Source organism: Rhinopithecus roxellana, chromosome 2 (assembly GCF_007565055.1).
Source record: "Rhinopithecus roxellana isolate Shanxi Qingling chromosome 2, ASM756505v1, whole genome shotgun sequence".
NCBI lineage: Eukaryota > Metazoa > Chordata > Mammalia > Primates > Cercopithecidae > Rhinopithecus > Rhinopithecus roxellana.
Window position 1 is genome coordinate 34,406,966 of NC_044550.1, and position 17,093 is coordinate 34,424,058.

At 38.4% G+C, this 17,093-nt stretch overlaps 1 protein-coding gene across 1 annotated transcript in view; it reads right to left on the bottom strand.

Moving 5' to 3' along the window:
- BMP2K (BMP2 inducible kinase) overlaps positions 1–17,093 on the bottom strand; it is a 147,083-nt gene that overhangs the window by 107,101 nt on the left and 22,889 nt on the right.

Here is a 17,093-nt window from a genome sequence, read left to right on the forward strand (position 1 = left end):
CAAGTGTATTAGTCTGTTCTCACACTGCTAATAAAGACATACCCAAGGCTGGGTAATTGATAAAGGAAAGGTTTAATTGACTCACAGTTCATCATGGCTGGAGAGGCCTCAGGAAACTTACAATCATGGCAGAAGGGGAAGCAAGCCTGTCCTTCTTCACATGGTAACAGCAAGAAGTGCTAAGCAAAAGGGGGAAAAGCCCCTTATAAACCATCAGATCTTGTGAGAACTCACTCACTATCATGAGAACAGCATGGAGGAACCTGCCCCCCATGAATAAATTACTTCCCAACGGGTCCCTCCCATGACATCTGGGGATTATAGGCACTACAATTCAAGATGGGATTTAGTGTGGACACAGTCAAACCATATCAACAGGCTAATGTTTTAAAAAGAACACAAATATATGAAATGATTAAAGAATCCATTACGGAAGATGGAACCTGAAAGATGGATAATAATAGGACAGTAAGGGAGGAAGAGCTCAAGCACAGGGCAGAGAATAGCATTTGCAATGACATGAGCATGAGAAAAAGAAAATACCATATTTGAGAAGTGTCTTTTCATATCCTTTGCCCATTTTTTGATAGGGTTGTTTTTTTCTTGTAAATTTGATTGAGTTCTTTGCAGATTCTGGATATTAGCCCTTTGTCAGATGAGTAGATTGCAAAAATTTTCTCCCATTCTGTAGGTTGCCTGTTCACTCTGATGGTAGTTTCTTTTGCTGTGCAGAAGCTCTTTAGTTTAATTAGATCCCAGTTTGTCAATTCTGGCTTTTGTTGCCACTGCTTTTGGTGTTTTAGACATGAAGACCTTGCCCCTGCCTGTGTCCTGAATGGTATTGCCTAGGTTTTCTTCTAGGGTTTTTATGGTTTTAGGTCTAACATTTAAGTCTTTAATCCATCTTGAATTAATTTTTGAATAAAGTGTAAGGAAGTGATCCAGTTTCAGCTTTCTACTTATGGCTAGCCAGTTTTCCCAGCACCATTTGTTAAATAGGGAATCCTTTCCCCATTTCTTGTTTTTGCCAGGTTTGTCAAAGATCAGATGGTTGTAGATGTCTGGTATTATTTCTGAGGTCTCTGTTTTGTTCCATTGGTCTGTATCTCTGTTTTGGTACCAGTACCATGCTGTTTTGGTTAGTGTAGCCTTATAGTATAGTTTGAAGTCAGGTAGCGTAATGCCTCCAGCTTTGTTCTTTTGGCTTAGGATTGTCTTGGCAATGTGGGCTCTTTTTTGGTTCCATATGAACTTTAAAGTAGTTTTTTCCAATTCTGTGAAGAAAGTCATCGGTAGCTTGATGGGGATGGCATTGCACATGAAAAAATGCTCATCATCACCGGCCACCAAAGAAATGCAAATCAAAACCACAATGAGATACCATCTCACACCAGCTAGAATGGCCATCATTAAAAAGTCAGGAAACAACAGGTGCTGGAGAGGATGTGGAGAAATAGAAACACTTTTATACTGTTGGTGGGACTGTAAACTAGTTCAACCATCATGGAAGACACTGTGGCAATTCCTCAAGGACGTAGAACCAGAAATACCATTTGACCCAGCCATCCCATTACTGGGTATATACCCAAAGGATTATCAATCATGCTGCTATAAAGACAAATGCACATGAATGTTTACTGCAGCACTATTCACAATAGCAAAGACTTGGTATCAACCCAAATGTCCATCAGTGATAGACTGGATTAAGAAAATGTGGCACATATATACCATAGAATACTATGCAGCCATAAAAACAGGATGAGTTTGTGTCCTTCGTAGGGACATGGATGAAGCTGGAAACCATCATTCTCAGCAAACTACTGCAAGGACAGAAAATCAAACACCGCATGTTCTCACTCATAGGTGGGAATTGAACAATGAGAATACTTGAACACAGGAAGGGGAACATCACACACCAGGGCCTGTCGTGGGGAAGGGGAGTGGGGATAGCATTAGGAGATATACCTAATGTAAATGACGAGTTAATGGGTGCAACACACCAACATGGCACATGTATACATATGTAACAAACCTGCATGTTGTGCATATGTACCCTAGAACTTAAAGTATAATAAATTTAAAAAAATGAAAAGAAAATACCTTTTTTACCTCAAAAAGGAGTAATTCTTGAGGACAGAGGGAAACAGATGTCTATACCATGTCACCACTGCCAAGGAACATTTCCCTACCTTCACTCACTACCAAACTCTACTTTTCATCTCATTCCAAGTCCCCATTTTGCTTTTTCACACTCCCCTACACTCATTCTTACATTGCTGGAGCATCTGCTTCAAGTCAAAGAAACTACACCATTTAGTCATTCATTTATTCAATCAACAAAAACTACAAACAAATCAGAGAACTGCCCTTGTGAGCTGACATTCTAGAATGACTGAAACAAAATAAACAAGTAAAATATATAGTACATAGAAGACAACGATAAGTCCTGAGAAGAAAAAAATTAAAGCAAGAATAGATGGTCCCTTGGAAAATTGTGTTGGGAGAAGGATGGAGGAGGCTGAAATCTTTAATCAAGGTACATGGGGAAGGCCTAAGGTGACTTTGAGTAAAGATATAAAGAAAGTGAGGGAATGGGCCATGCAGACATCAAGGCAAGTACATTCCAGATAAAGAGAACAGGAAGTGCAAAGGCCCTAAGGCAGGAGGCATGGTTGGTAAGTTTGAGGAACAGAAAAAGGATCAGAAAGCCTAGAGCAGAATAAATAAGGGAGAGGAAAATAAGAGAGGTCAGAGTAAACAGAGAGCCAGATCATGCAAGGTCTTATTATGGATGAGGGTAATGTCACTGGCTTTTGCTCCAAGAGAAATGGAAAACTACTAGAGGGTTCTCAGCAAAGGAGTGACATGACTGGACTTGAATTTTAATATGACCACTGTGTGAAGAACAGAGTGAAGACAGACAAGATCAGAAGCAGGAAAATCAGTAAATCTGAAATAATTTTGTTGCAAGGTAATAGTGGTTTTGACCAGGGCAGTGGGAATTAGTGAGAAATAAAAGAATTATAGATATATTTTGAAGGTAGACCTGATAGGATTTCCTGAACGATTGGATATGAGAGAAAAACAGTTTAAAAAGACTGCAAGGTATTGGGGCTTTTGGACTGAGGAAATAGAAGAACAAAGTCATTAAATGAGATGGAGAAGACTGTTGATTTATTTAACATGGGTCTCATGCATTTCTGCATATACGTATTTTTTTCCTTTTGAGAAAAGGTCTCACTCTGTTGCCCAGGCTGGAGTGCAGTGGCATGGTCACAGATAACTGCAGCCTTGATCCTCCAGGCTCAAGCGATCCCCCAACCTCAACCTCCCAAACAGCTGGAACTACAGGCACACACCACCATGCCCGGCTAAGTTTTTTAACTTTTTGATAGAGATGTGGGTGTGGGGGGTCTCACTATGTTGCCCAGGCTAGTCTCCAACTCCTAGGCTCAAGCGATCCTCCTGCCTTGGCCTCCCAAAGTGCTGTGATTACAGGTAGGAGCCACCACAGCCACAATAGTTTTAGCCAGATTAACAGCACTTTGCTTCATATCTCAGAGCCTTAATTCCCACAGGGTTATGGGAAAGGGCAGGTGATACCTTCATATGCAGTGGGTTGCACTACATGAAAACAACCCTGAGTTTAGAGAATCAGAATCTTTAATGGGTAGTAAGTCTTCCCCTGGGGCAGGAGACTTAGTATGGTAAAATCTCAGACTTTTAACAGGTCTTGACGGACAACAGAGAAGGTGTGGGCAGAATATCAATAACACAGTTTTGGACATACCATGTTAGAGATGCCTACTGGACATCCACTGGGAGATGTGAAATTGGTGATTAGAATTCCAAGAGTAAAGTTCACAGAAGAGATAAAAACAACATATATATATTTGGGCATTACCCCTATTTGTAGCTTAGTTTTTAAGATCTATCATTTATAGCTGAGAGGAGGGGAATTATTATATTCCTGCATCTTAAAGAAAAAAAAATTCCCATTAAAGGCCAGGCGCGGTGTTTCACACCTGTAATCCTAACACTTTGGGAGGCTGAGGTAGGTGGATCACATGAGGTCAGGAGTTTGAGACCAGCCTAGCCAACATGGCAAAACCCTGTCTCTACTAAAAATACAAAAATCAGCCAGGCGCAGTGGTGTACACCTGTAATCCCAGCTACTCAGGAGGGTGAGACTGGAGAATCACTTGAACCTGGGAGATGGAGGTTGCAGTGAGCCGAGACCATGCTACTACTCCACTCTAGCCTAGGTGACAGAGTAAGACTCTGTCTTTAAAAAAAAAAAAAAAAAAAAAAAAAAATCTTTTTAAAAAATAACCTCAGTGTGGGAAGTTTCCCACTTCCTGAGACTAGACAGAATTTCAATAACAGTTATAAGTAATCCCTAACTGAGTCAGTTAAATGAGGAGAGAGAGTTTTTGATGGACGAGGGAAAATACGGGTTTTTGTAAGCCAATACATGACAGGTCAACAAATTAAGCTGTGTATTTTATAAACTGACCGAGAGAAATGTCTTAAATGATTTCCAAAATGTTTTGTAAGAAATATCTTTATAAATGGATAAAAATAGACCTGCTTGCTAACAATTACTTGGTAAAACATCACTCATTTGTTTGTATATTTAGCTAAAAGATTAAGCTTATTACCTTATACACACAAATACATCAATTTTGTTGTTACTTTTATAAAATTCAGAAAGAAGGGAGAATATCCTATTATGTTTAAAATTAACTAGCCTTGCATCTGTAATCATATGGTCTTACCTGCATATGTATATATGTCAAATTCTAATAAGACAGACTTGTTTTCATTTATAAATATCTAGCAGTACATATAACCATACCTTTAATATAAATTAATAGCATTAATAAATATAAAATTATTATGTACTATACAATTAGTAGAAAGCATATTTTAGAGACACACCTGCCACAAAATACTCAGTCAAGGGTTTACTGTCTCACCCTCTCTCTAGGCTTCAGCCTCCTCATTTGTAATTCATGTTAACAACTCAGATAAACTCCAAGGATTCTTCAGCTTTTAGGAATGAGAGACAGAAAGTATTCTAAAGTATCCCACAATCTAACAGGCAGTAAGGATAAACAAATGAAATACCACAACAAGTGCAGTAAAAGAGTTATGTTTAAGGCACACAAAAACAAAAAGTGAGGTACATGCAGGGAAATTAGAAAAGGCATCACTGAAAAAGTAATACTAATATGTGAACTGAATCTCAGAAGAGTACATAGTACTTTACAAAGAGGTAGGTAAAGTAACGCTTGAAAGGAAAAATAAGCATAAAAATATCAGAAGTGGAAGCACTTACACAATGGAAAAGTAAGGACCTCCAAAAATTTGCTCCTTTATCAAAAAAAGCAACAGGATACTGGCAAAAATTGTCAAAATCAACTTTTTCACAACCCTAGAAATTAGCTAAAGCCTTGTAACAATATGTTTTTACTCAAGAATATTGGATGAATCTCAGTAAAAACAGCAAGCTTTGCAGCATTTTAACTTGCTTTATTCCCATCCTTCTCTCTCCAGCTCCATAATAGCCTTCAAGTCATACAGCTCACAACTGCAGTAGCTGTGAAAACTACCAACCTAGCATCCACTGGAGGAAACAAAACAGGTTTAGAGCTCACCAAAAAGCCCAAGACTTGTCACTGTTAGACCTGTCACTGTCAGACCTGTCAGGCAGCTACCTAGAAAAACTCCATTCTCCAGGTTTGTCTTTATGTGACCTGACTCGGCACTCTATGCAAAAAGCCCTATCACCAGGGCATCTGTTTAAAACAATCAGCAGCAATTGTATAATATTGCAGCTGTCATATGCAGTGATAACAGCCACAGATAAAAAGAGGTTGACCAAAAAACTTAAATCGAAGTAGGAATGAGATATCTACAGGGGCTTCAAAAAGCTCTTTGAAAAGCTCTAGTTCCTAGTAATTTAGAGGCCACACACATGTATAGCAGAGTGTGCATGCCCAGGAAAGAACTGAGAAGGACCTAGCCTCTTACCTCTGTATGTCTTTAAGGCTCTGCAAAAGAAAGGAGCTATAAGGAGCTATAAACTGCACTGGAGCATTGAAGTCATGCCCCAACACACACCCTCAGCAAAAGCTAGAAGACTTATTGGTCCCAGGTGTTTAAGGAAACCTCTCTCCAATCATTAGTTGACCACTAATCTGAGCAGACTTCAGTGGCAACCCACAGGGTAGGGATCAGACTTCACAGAATTAGTACAGGAAAGTCAGTAACCAAAGAGCAACAACAACAAAAAAATCCTGGCAGTAGAGAATCCAGTTTCCAGAGTTGCCACATTACAATTATTTCAAATGTACAATTTTCAACAAAAAATTATAAGACATGCAAAGAAACAGAATAGTGCATACAGAGAGAAAGCAAGTTGACAGAAACTGCCTCTGAGAAAACCCATGTTAGACTTATTAGACAAAGACTTTAAATCAGCTACAATAAATATGTTCAAAGAACTGATAAAAACCATGTCTAAAGAACTAAAGTATGAAAATGATGGCTCACCAAGTAAAGAATATTAATAAAGAGACAGAAATTATTTAATAAAAAAAAAAAAAACACCTTTAAGCCAGGCACAGTGGCTCACATTTATAATCCCAACATCCTGGGAGACCAAGGCAGAAAGGTCACGTGAGCTCAGGAGTTCAAGTCCAGACTGGGCAACATGGTGAAACCTCGCCTCTACAAAACAACAAAAATAATTAGCCAGGTGTGGTGGTGCATGTCTGTGGTCCCAGCTACTCAGGAGGCAAAGGTTGGGAGGATTGTTTAAGCTCAGGAGGTCAAGGCTGCAGTGAATCAAGATCCTACCAACAACAACAATAAAAAAAAACACTTTAGATTAAAAGGCACAAGTAGATTAGAACTAAAAGGATGGTAACACCATGCATATAATAACCAAAGGAAGGGCTAGAGTAGCTATACTAATAACAGACAAATTAGACTTTCAGACAAAAATTGTGACTAAAGACAACGAAAGGCATTAGAAATAAAAGAAATGACAAAAGAGCCAATCCATCAGAAAGATGTAATAATTACAAACATACATACACTAACAACAAAGCCCCAAAATGCATGAGGCAAAAACTGACAGAACTGAAGAGAGAAACAGATAATCACACAATAGTAGTTGGAGAATACTCCACTTTCAATAATGAGTGGAACAAGGAGACAGAAGATGAACAAGAAAATAAGACTTGAAAAACACTATAAACCAACTAGACCTAACAGACATTTATAAAACATTCCCCTCAACAACAGCAAAATGCACATTTATCAAGTCCACACAGAACATTCTCCAGGATAGAGCATATGTTAGAACATAAAACTGGCCTCCCTAAATTTCAAAAGACTGAAATCATATACAGTATGTTCCAACTACAATAAAATTAAATTAGAAATCAATAACAAAAAGAAATTTGAGAAATTCATGAACACATGGATATTAAAGAAAACATTCAAATAACCAATGCATCAAAGAAGCAATCACAAGGGAAATGAGAAAATACTTTTAGCTGAATCAAAATTTAAAAACCAGGCCGGGCGCAGTGGCTCAAGCCTGTAATCCCAGCACTTTGGGAGGCCGAGACGGGCGGATCACGAGGTCAGGAGATCGAGACCATCCTGGCTAACACGGTGAAACCCCGTCTCTACTAAAAATTACAAAAAACTAGCCGGGCGAGGTGGCGGCGCCTGTAGTCCCAGCTACCCGGGAGGCTGAGGCAGGAGAATGGCATGAACCCGGGAGGCGGAGCTTGCAGTGAGCTGAGATCTGGCCACTGCACTCCAGCCTGGGTGACAGAGCGAGACTCCGTCTCAAAAAAAAACAAAAACAAAATTTAAAAAACAGCATACCAAAACTTAACGAAATGCAGTTAAAGTAGTTCCTAGAGGGAAATTTACAGATATAAAACACCTGTATTAAAAAAGGAAGAAAGATCTCAAATTAATAATGTAACTTCTGATGTTAAAAACTAGAAAAAGCCGTGGCAGGCGCCTGTAATCCCAGCTACTCAGGAGGCTGAGACAAGAGAATTTCTTGAACCCAGGAAGCAGACATTGCAGTGAGCCAAGACCACACCACTGCACTCCAGCCTGGGCAACAGAGCAAGACTCCATCTCAAAAAAAAAAAAAAAAAAAAACTAGAAAAAGCAAGACATACTATTCCCAAAGTAGAAGAAAGGAAATAACACAAATTAGGGTGGAAATAAGTGAAATAGAAGTTTTAAAAAAATTATAGCGAAAACAAAACTGAAACTGGGAAACCATTAGCTAAACTGGCCAAGAAAAAACTAGAAAAATAAATTAATATAATCAGGAATAAAAGGGGATATTACTATTGACATTAAAGAAATCAAAAGGATTATAAGGCAATTATAGGGTAAATAATTTTATGCCAACAAATCAGATAACTTGGATGAAACCGATAAATTCCTAGAAAGACACAAATTATCAATTTGATACAAGAAATAGAACATTTAAACAGACCTATAACAAGTAGAGATTAAGTAATAAAAGAAAAAAAAGAAAGAAAAGCCCAAGATTAGATGGCTTTACTAATAAATTATATCAAATGTTTAAAGATGAATTAACACCAATCCTCAAAAAATTCTCCAAAAAAATAGAAGGGGACATTTTGTCACTTATTCTATGAAAGCCAGAAAAATACATCACAAGAAAAAAAAAATACAGACCAATATCCCTTGAGTATAGATGTTAAAATCCAACAAAATACTAGCAAACCAAATCCAGTATACATTAAAAAAAGATTACATTCCATGACCAAGTTAGATTTACCCCAGGAATGCAAGGTTGGTTCAGCATCCAAAAATCAACCAATGTAATAAAACATTAACAGAGGAAAGGGAAAAAAATCACATGATCATCTCAATAAATGCAGGGAAAAAATTTTGAAAAAAATCCACCACCCAGCCAGGCACACTGGCTCATGCCAATAATCCCAGCACATTGGGAGGTCAAGGCAGGAGGATCACCTGAGGTCAGGAATTCAAGACCAGCCTGGCCAACATAGCTAAACCCCGTCTCTACTAAAAAAATATGAAAGCTGGGCATGGTAGCAGGCATCTGTAATCCCAGCTACTCGGGAGGCTGAGGCAGGAAGAATTGCTTGAACCCAGGAGATGGAGGTTCCAGTGAGCTGAGGACGTGCCACTGCACTCCAGCCTGAGTAATAGAGCGAGATGCCGTTTCAAAAATATTTTTTTTTTTTTTTTTTTTTTTTGAGGCGGAGTCTCGCTCTGTCGCCCGGACTGGAGTGCAGTGGCCGGATCTCAGCTCACTGCAAGCTCCGCCTCCCAGGTTTACGCCATTCTCCTGCCTCAGCCTCCCGAGTAGCTGGGACTACAGGCGCCCGCCACCTCGCCCGGCTAGTTTTTGTATTTTTTCTTTTTAGTAGAGATGGGGTTTCACCATGTTAGCCAGGATGGTCTCGATCTCCTGACCTCGTGATCCGCCCGTCTCGGCCTCCCAAAGTGCTGGGATTACAGGCTTGAGCCACCGCGCCCGGCCTCAAAAATATTTTTTAAAAAAAAGAAAAGAAGGCCGGGCGCGGTGGCTCAAGCCTGTAATCCCAGCACTTTGGGAGGCCGAGACGGGCGGATCACGAGGTCAGGAGATCGAGACCATCCTGGCTAACATGGTGAAACCCCGTCTCTACTAAAAATACAAAAAAACTAGCCGGGCGAGGTGGCGGGTGCCTGTAGTCCCAGCTACTTGGGAGGCTGAGGCAGGAGAATAGCGGGAACCCGGGAGGTGGAGCTTGCAGTGAGCTGAGATCCCGCCACTGCACTCCAGCCTGGGCGACAGAGCGAGACTCTGTCTCAAAAAAAAAAAAAAAAAAAAAAAAAAAAAAAGAAAAGATCCACCACTGCTTCATGATAACAACAGTCAACAAACTAGGAATAGAAGGCAACCTCCTCAATATGATAAAGGAAATCTACAAAAATCCCACAGCTAACATTATATTTAACGGTGAAAGACTGAAAGCTTTCTCCTTGTGATCAGGAACAAGACAAGGATGTCTTTTCTCACCACTTTTTTTTTAAATTTTGGTTGATACACAGCAAGTATATATATTTACGTCTCACCACTTCTATTCAATATTGTGGAGATTCCAGCCCAGGCAATTTAGGTGGAAAAACTTTAAAAGATCAACCAGATTGAGAAGAAGTAAATCTGTCTCTATTTGTAGATGTCATCTTATACATACAGACCGGGCATGATACCTCATACCTGTAATCCCAGTGCTTTGGTAGGCCAAGGCAGGAGGACTGCTTGAAGCCACGAGTTCAAGACCAGCCTGCATAACATAGCAAGACTCTACCTTTACAAAAAAAATTAAAAATTCACTGGGCATAGTAGTATGTGCCTGTAGTCCCAGCTATTTAGAAGGCTGAGGCTGGAGGAATGCATGAGTCCAGGAGTTCTAGGTTATGCTACTGTACTTTAGCCCGAGCAACAGAGTAAGATCCTGCCTCAAAAAAAAAAAAAAAAAAAAAAAATTATCCTAAAAATTTAAATATATACATAGGAAAACCTAAAGAACATACACACACACACACACACACATACACACACACACACATTCCCTATCAGAGCTAATAAACAAGTTCAGCAGGTTGCAGGATATAAGATAATTAGGTAAAAAGCAATTGTAGGAGCACATGTTCTCAGGATCTCCAGGGGATGTCTCACAGGCCACAAAAAATGAAAGAAAAAAAAATTAAAAGCAATTGTATTTCTTTTTCTTTTTTTTGAGATGGAGACTCACTCTGTTGCCCAGGCTGGAGTGCAGTGGTGCAATCTCGGCTCACTGCAACCTCCACCTCCCGGGTTCAAGTGATTCTCCTGCCTCAGCCTCCCAAGTAGCTGGGCCTACAAACGCCTGCCACCAAGCCCGGCTAATTTTTTGTATATTTAGTAGAGACGAGGTTTCACTATGTTGGCTAGGCTGGTTTCGAACTCCTGACCTCATGATCCACTTGCCTCAGCCTCCCAAAGTGCTGGGGTTACAGGCATGAGCCACTGCACCCAGCCTAAAGCAATTGGATTTCTATGCACTAGCAATGAACAATCTGAAATAAATTAAGAAAACACTTCTACCGACAAAAGCATCAGAAAAAATAAAATATTTAGTAATAAACTTAATAAAGACTTGTATACTGAAAACTTACAAAACATCATTGAAAGAAATTAGGGACCTAAATAAACAGACATTCATCACTCATAGACTGAAAGACTGGATTGAAATACTTCAAAAATTCTTTATCAAATCTCTGTCTTTGCAGAACTGGACAAACTGATCCAAAACTATATATGAAAATTCAAAGGACTCAAAACAGCCAAAACAATCTGAAAAAAAGCAAAGTTGCAGGACTCACATTTTTCAATTTCAAAATGTACTGCAAAGCTACAGCAATCAAGACAGTGTGGTACTGGTAGAAGGTAGCACGTAGATCATGGAAAAGAACTCAGACCCTAGAAATTCGCCCATACATTTATGATCAGTTGATTTTCAACAAGGGTGCCAACAGAATTCAATCAGGAAAGACTAACCTTTTCAATAAATGGTGCTGGAACAACTGGCTATTAGCATGCAAATGAATGAAGTTTGACCTATAAATCACATCGTATACAAAAATTAACTCAAGATGGAACAAAGACCTAAATAAGAGCTAAACTTATAAAACTCTTGGAGGAAAACATAGGTATAAATCTTCAAACCTTGGATTAGGCCAAGATTTTTTGACACTGACATATCAAAAGCATATGCAACCAAAAAATGACAAATTAAAATTCATCAAAATTAAAAATTTTTTAGGACACTATCAAGAAAGCAAAAAGATAATCCAAAGAATGGTAGAAGATATTTGCAAATTCTATATCTAATAAAAATCTAGTATCGAGAATCTACGAAGAACGCTTATCCCTTTACAATAAAGAGACAATTAACCCAATTTTACAAAAAGCAGAAGAATAGAAATTGGTCCAAAAAAAAAGATACACACATGGCCAATAAGCACATGAAAAGATGCTCATCATCATCAGTCATTAGGAACATGACTGATGAATCAAAACCATAATGAGATACCACTCATACTCACTAAGATGGCTATGATCAAAATGACAGATGACATGTTGGCAAGGATATGAAGAAATTGGAAAACCTCATAAATTGCTGGTGGGAAATTAAAATTGTTCAACCATTATGGAAAAGTATGGTAGGTCCTCAAAAAAGTTAAACATAGAGCTACCATATGACTCAGAAAATCTACTCCTAGGTATCAAGTGTAGAACAATCTAAAATATATATCCACTCAAAAACTTGTATATAAATGTTCATAATAGCCAAAAAGCAAAAACAAGCTAAATGTCCACTAACTGATGAATAACCACAGTGTATTATTCATATAAAGGAATATTCAGCCATAAAAAAGAATGAAGTACCAATGCATGTCAAAACATGAATGAAACTTAAAACATGCTAAATGAAAGAAGCCAGGCACAAAAGGCTATATTATCATATGATTTCATTTACATGCAATGCCCAGAATAGACAATTCCATAGAGACAGGAAACAGACCAGAGATTACAAGAGTTTGGGGTGGGGAGGGAGGAATGGAAAGTAATTTCTAATGAATACCGGGTTTCTTTGGGGGTTGATGAAAATGTTCTAGAATTAGTGGTGGTGTTTCACAACAAAGCAAACACACTAAAAATTACTAAGTTTTTTACTTTAAAGGGGTAAAGTTTATGATATGTAAATTACGTCTCAATAATTTAAAAAATCAGAGTGTAAGAGATTCAGTTCCAGACTGAATCTAGTTCCATATAGCTGAAGCACAGATCTCAGAATACGAAGTTACGGGAGATGAGGCATGATAAAGAGGTACACATGATTCTAATCATGAAGGATCATCACATATTATGCTCTTAGGTTCATACTTCACCCTGCAGGAGATCAGAAAACAACAGAAAAATGTTAATCAAAGATTTATATTCATCCGATTTGTTTAGGAAAGTAATTCTCTAGCAATGGCATTCCTATTAAAAAGTAAAGTTACAGGCTCACGCCTGTAATCCCAGCAATTTGGGAGGTTGAGGTGGGTGGATAACTGGAAGCCAGGAGTTCAAGACCGGCCTGGACAACATGGCGAAACGCCATCTCTACTAAAAATACAAAAATGTGCAGGGGGTGGTGATACACATCTGTAATCCCAGCTACTCAGGTGGCTGAGGCATGGGAATCAGAGGTTACAATGAGCTGAGGTTGTACCACTGCACTACATCCTGGGTGACAGAGCAAGATTCTGTCCTCCCCCCCAAAAAAAAGTAACCAAGAGACACTGAAACAAAAATAAAGACACTATTTTAATAGCAATTTTTAAAAATCAAGGATTAAGTCAAATAGAAGACACATGAGAGCTTTATGAGGGAATTATAAAATTTTAATAAAAAACATTAAAGAAAAGTTACCAAAAAAGGAGGGGGTATATATATTTTTACATAAAATATAAAGGAACGTTAAAGGAATAAGATGAAGTGGGGTAAGTCACTTAACAATTATCAAGATTATAAACTCTGGCCCAGTGTAGTGGCTCACACCTGCAATCCCAGCGCTTTGGGAGGCCGAGGAGGATGGATCACTTGAGGTCAGGAGTTAGAGACCAGCCTGGCCAACATGGTGAAACCCCATCTCTACTAAAAATACAAAAATTAGCTGGGTGTGGTGGCAGGTGCCTGTAATCCCAGCAACTTGGGAGGCTGAGGCAGGAGAATCGCATGAACCTGGGAGGCAGAGGTTGCAGTGAGCCAGGAATGTGCCACTGCACTTCAGCCTGGGCAACAGAGCAAGACTCTGTCTCAAAAAAACAAAAATCAGAACAAAAAATTATAAACGCTGATAAGATTATATAATAATGGTGCAGAGATAAACAAAGGACTACAGAATAGAGCAAGCTCAGAAACAGAGTTGTGTATACATAAAAACTATGAAAAGTTCATAAATGACATCAGAGATCATTGGGCAAGGAACCAGTAAACATTTTGCTAGAACAACTGGGGTAGACAGAGGGATTTGATCTTTACCTCATAACACATCAAATACAAATTTCAGATGACTTAAAGATATAACTATTAAAAGATAAACATTCCAGGTCTTAATACATATATATAGGAGACTGTATATAACTTCAAAGTAGAAAATAATTTATTTAGATATAAAAATCTCAAAAAGATGAAAACTTCTATGTTAGACCATGTTAAAATTTAAATTGCAATTTCTGCTCCTAGAAACATGGCAGACTATAGGTTCAGAAAAAGCTTTCCTGGAAAAGCAGTTTTTAAAATTCTGGATAAAATAATCATGGAAGCAGACTAAGAGAATTATTTGGAGACAAAAACAAGAAGAAAGTATCAATCCATAAACTGGATGACAGACAAAGGCCAACATAAGGAAGAGTAAGAAGGTCACACTGGGATAACCACATAAAGTCTAGACCCACAAAGCACTTTAGCCTCAATGTGAAATCGCCCACAACAGCAATTGGAGTAACTACCAACTTCTCAACAGCAAAACAAACGAAGACGGCAGTGAAATGACACCTTCAAATGCTAAAAGAAAATAACTATCTGCAGAGAAGTCTATATCCAGCAAAACTCCTTCTAGAATGAAGTTAAAATAAAGACTTCTCAAGCTAACAAAAAATGACCTTCACTAAAGGAGAGAGTGTCAGGCTGAAAGTAATTGAGCCTAGATGGAAGATCATACAAGACCTTCTTCCTCAACATACAATAAAGAGTCACAAAGATCATAGCTGTTAAACACTGACTTCTAAAATAAGTATAATTTCTAATCTGTAGATTTTTTTCTTTTTTTTTTATTTTATTTTATTTTATTTTTTTTTTTTTTTTATTATACTTTAAGTTCTAGGGTACATGTGCATAACGTGCAGGTTTGTTACATATGTATACTTATGCCATGTTGGTGTGCTGCACCCATCAACTCGTCAGCACCCATCAATTCATCATTTATATCTTGTATAACTCCCCAATGCAAGCCCTCCCTCCTCCCCCCTCTCCCCTCCCCATGATAGGCCCCAGTGCGTGATGTTCCCCTTCCCGAGTCCAAGTGATCTCATTGTTCAGTTCCCACCTATGAGTGAGAACATGCGGTGTTTGGTTTTCTGTTCTTGTGATACTTTGCTAAGAATGATGGTTTCCAGCTGCATCCTTTTTGAGACGGAGTCTCGCTCTGTCGCCCAGGCTGGAGTGCAGTGGCCGGATCTCAGCTCACTGCAAGCTCTGCCTCCCGGGTTCACGCCATTCTCCTGCCTCAGCCTCCCGAGTAGCTGGGACTACAGGCGCCCGCCATCTCGCCCGGCTAGTTTTTTGTATTTTTTAGTAGAGACGGGGTTTCACCATGTTAGCCAGGATAGTCTTGATCTCCTCACCTCGTGATCCGCCCGTCTCGGCCTCCCAAAGTGCTGGGATTACAGACATGAGCCACCGCGCCCGGCCATCTGTAGATGTTTTTAAAAGTGACAATAGATGTAAAATCACAATGTCGTATCATAAGAACAACAGCACATCCTCTCAGGAGGAGAGAATGACAGTGATAGGAGTTAGAGTATTCTAAGGTTCTTACACAGGTGAGGCACACAGTTATAACTTTTTATTGGGATAAACCAACACTAAAACAACAGAAAAAGTATACATGTCTTCCAGTTAACAGAGGGCAGGAAATAAAATGGAGAAAAAAGAACCTTAAGTATTCCGAAACAAAGCAAGAAAAAGAATTAAAAAGATAATGAGAAGGCACTGTTTGAAGAGACTGACAAGGAGTCAAGATGAGAATTGGGAGACAAATTAGAAAGCTATTTCAGCATGAAGAAAAAGGGTCTCAAAACAATACAAATGACTTAAGAAGGGAGTACGGGCAGGGAAGGGTGAAGAACTTTTGTCTTACACCATTTATCTTACAATGAAAAGTTATTTCTTTATTACTTATGACACTCACATACACACACACACACACACACACACACACACACACACACACACAGCTACTTCAACCGTCCAGGCAACAAAGATAATTCACAGAAAAGACACAGCACGTGAATTCGTTTCTCACTTGAGTGTCTAGGATTGGACCACCTATTCAAACAAGAGAAGTTGACTTGATGAGAAATTCAGGTATGAAAATCTAAAAATACATTTTAATAGTTAGATATCATGTCTACAATAGAAGCAAGGAAGCCTGGTTTACAGAAATAGAGATATGGGTAATTTGTGCATAGATCTATTACACAGAGAGACTGCAGGGGAATAACCAACAGGTATTCAGGTAAAGGAAGACACCAGGTAAAGGAAGACAAGTTCATTGAGCATTATGGAATAAGCTTCCTCCATCTTAAAATATTTTAGACAACTGCTAATAGGGTGAACAGAAAATCTTTGTTAAAAAAAAAATTTTGAAATACACTGAAAGGAAAGATCTATTAAACGTTTAAATGTATTCATCCTCTAAAAACTTCTCTACATGAAATACAATTTCAGTATTTACATTTGACACTTAATAAATGTAATATTACATTTATTGTATTTAGACACTTGTATACAAACAAAACAATTCAATCTAAAACCATTAACATGAGTCGAGTTTGCCAGTTTTTAGATGTTTATAACACACATTCTAATTTTATAAAAAAGAGCTCTATTTCCAAGCTTTAAAGACAGCTATAAACTATTTCAATTTAAAGTATTAACATGAAATTATTACAGAAGAATACAAAATTAAAAATTCATTTTTGGAACATCTAGAAATTAACCTGACACTAAACAATTTACAGACGTAACTACATTCTAGTATACAGCTCATTAAAGTAGAATTAAAACTATATAGGACAGTCTAACATTAGCAAACAAAGACCACCAAAATTTGTGTTACTGAATGTCTGTGGGTAGGTTAGGAAACATGGTAATTAAGTCATTGAAAATATAGAGTGTGCTATATGGGCTT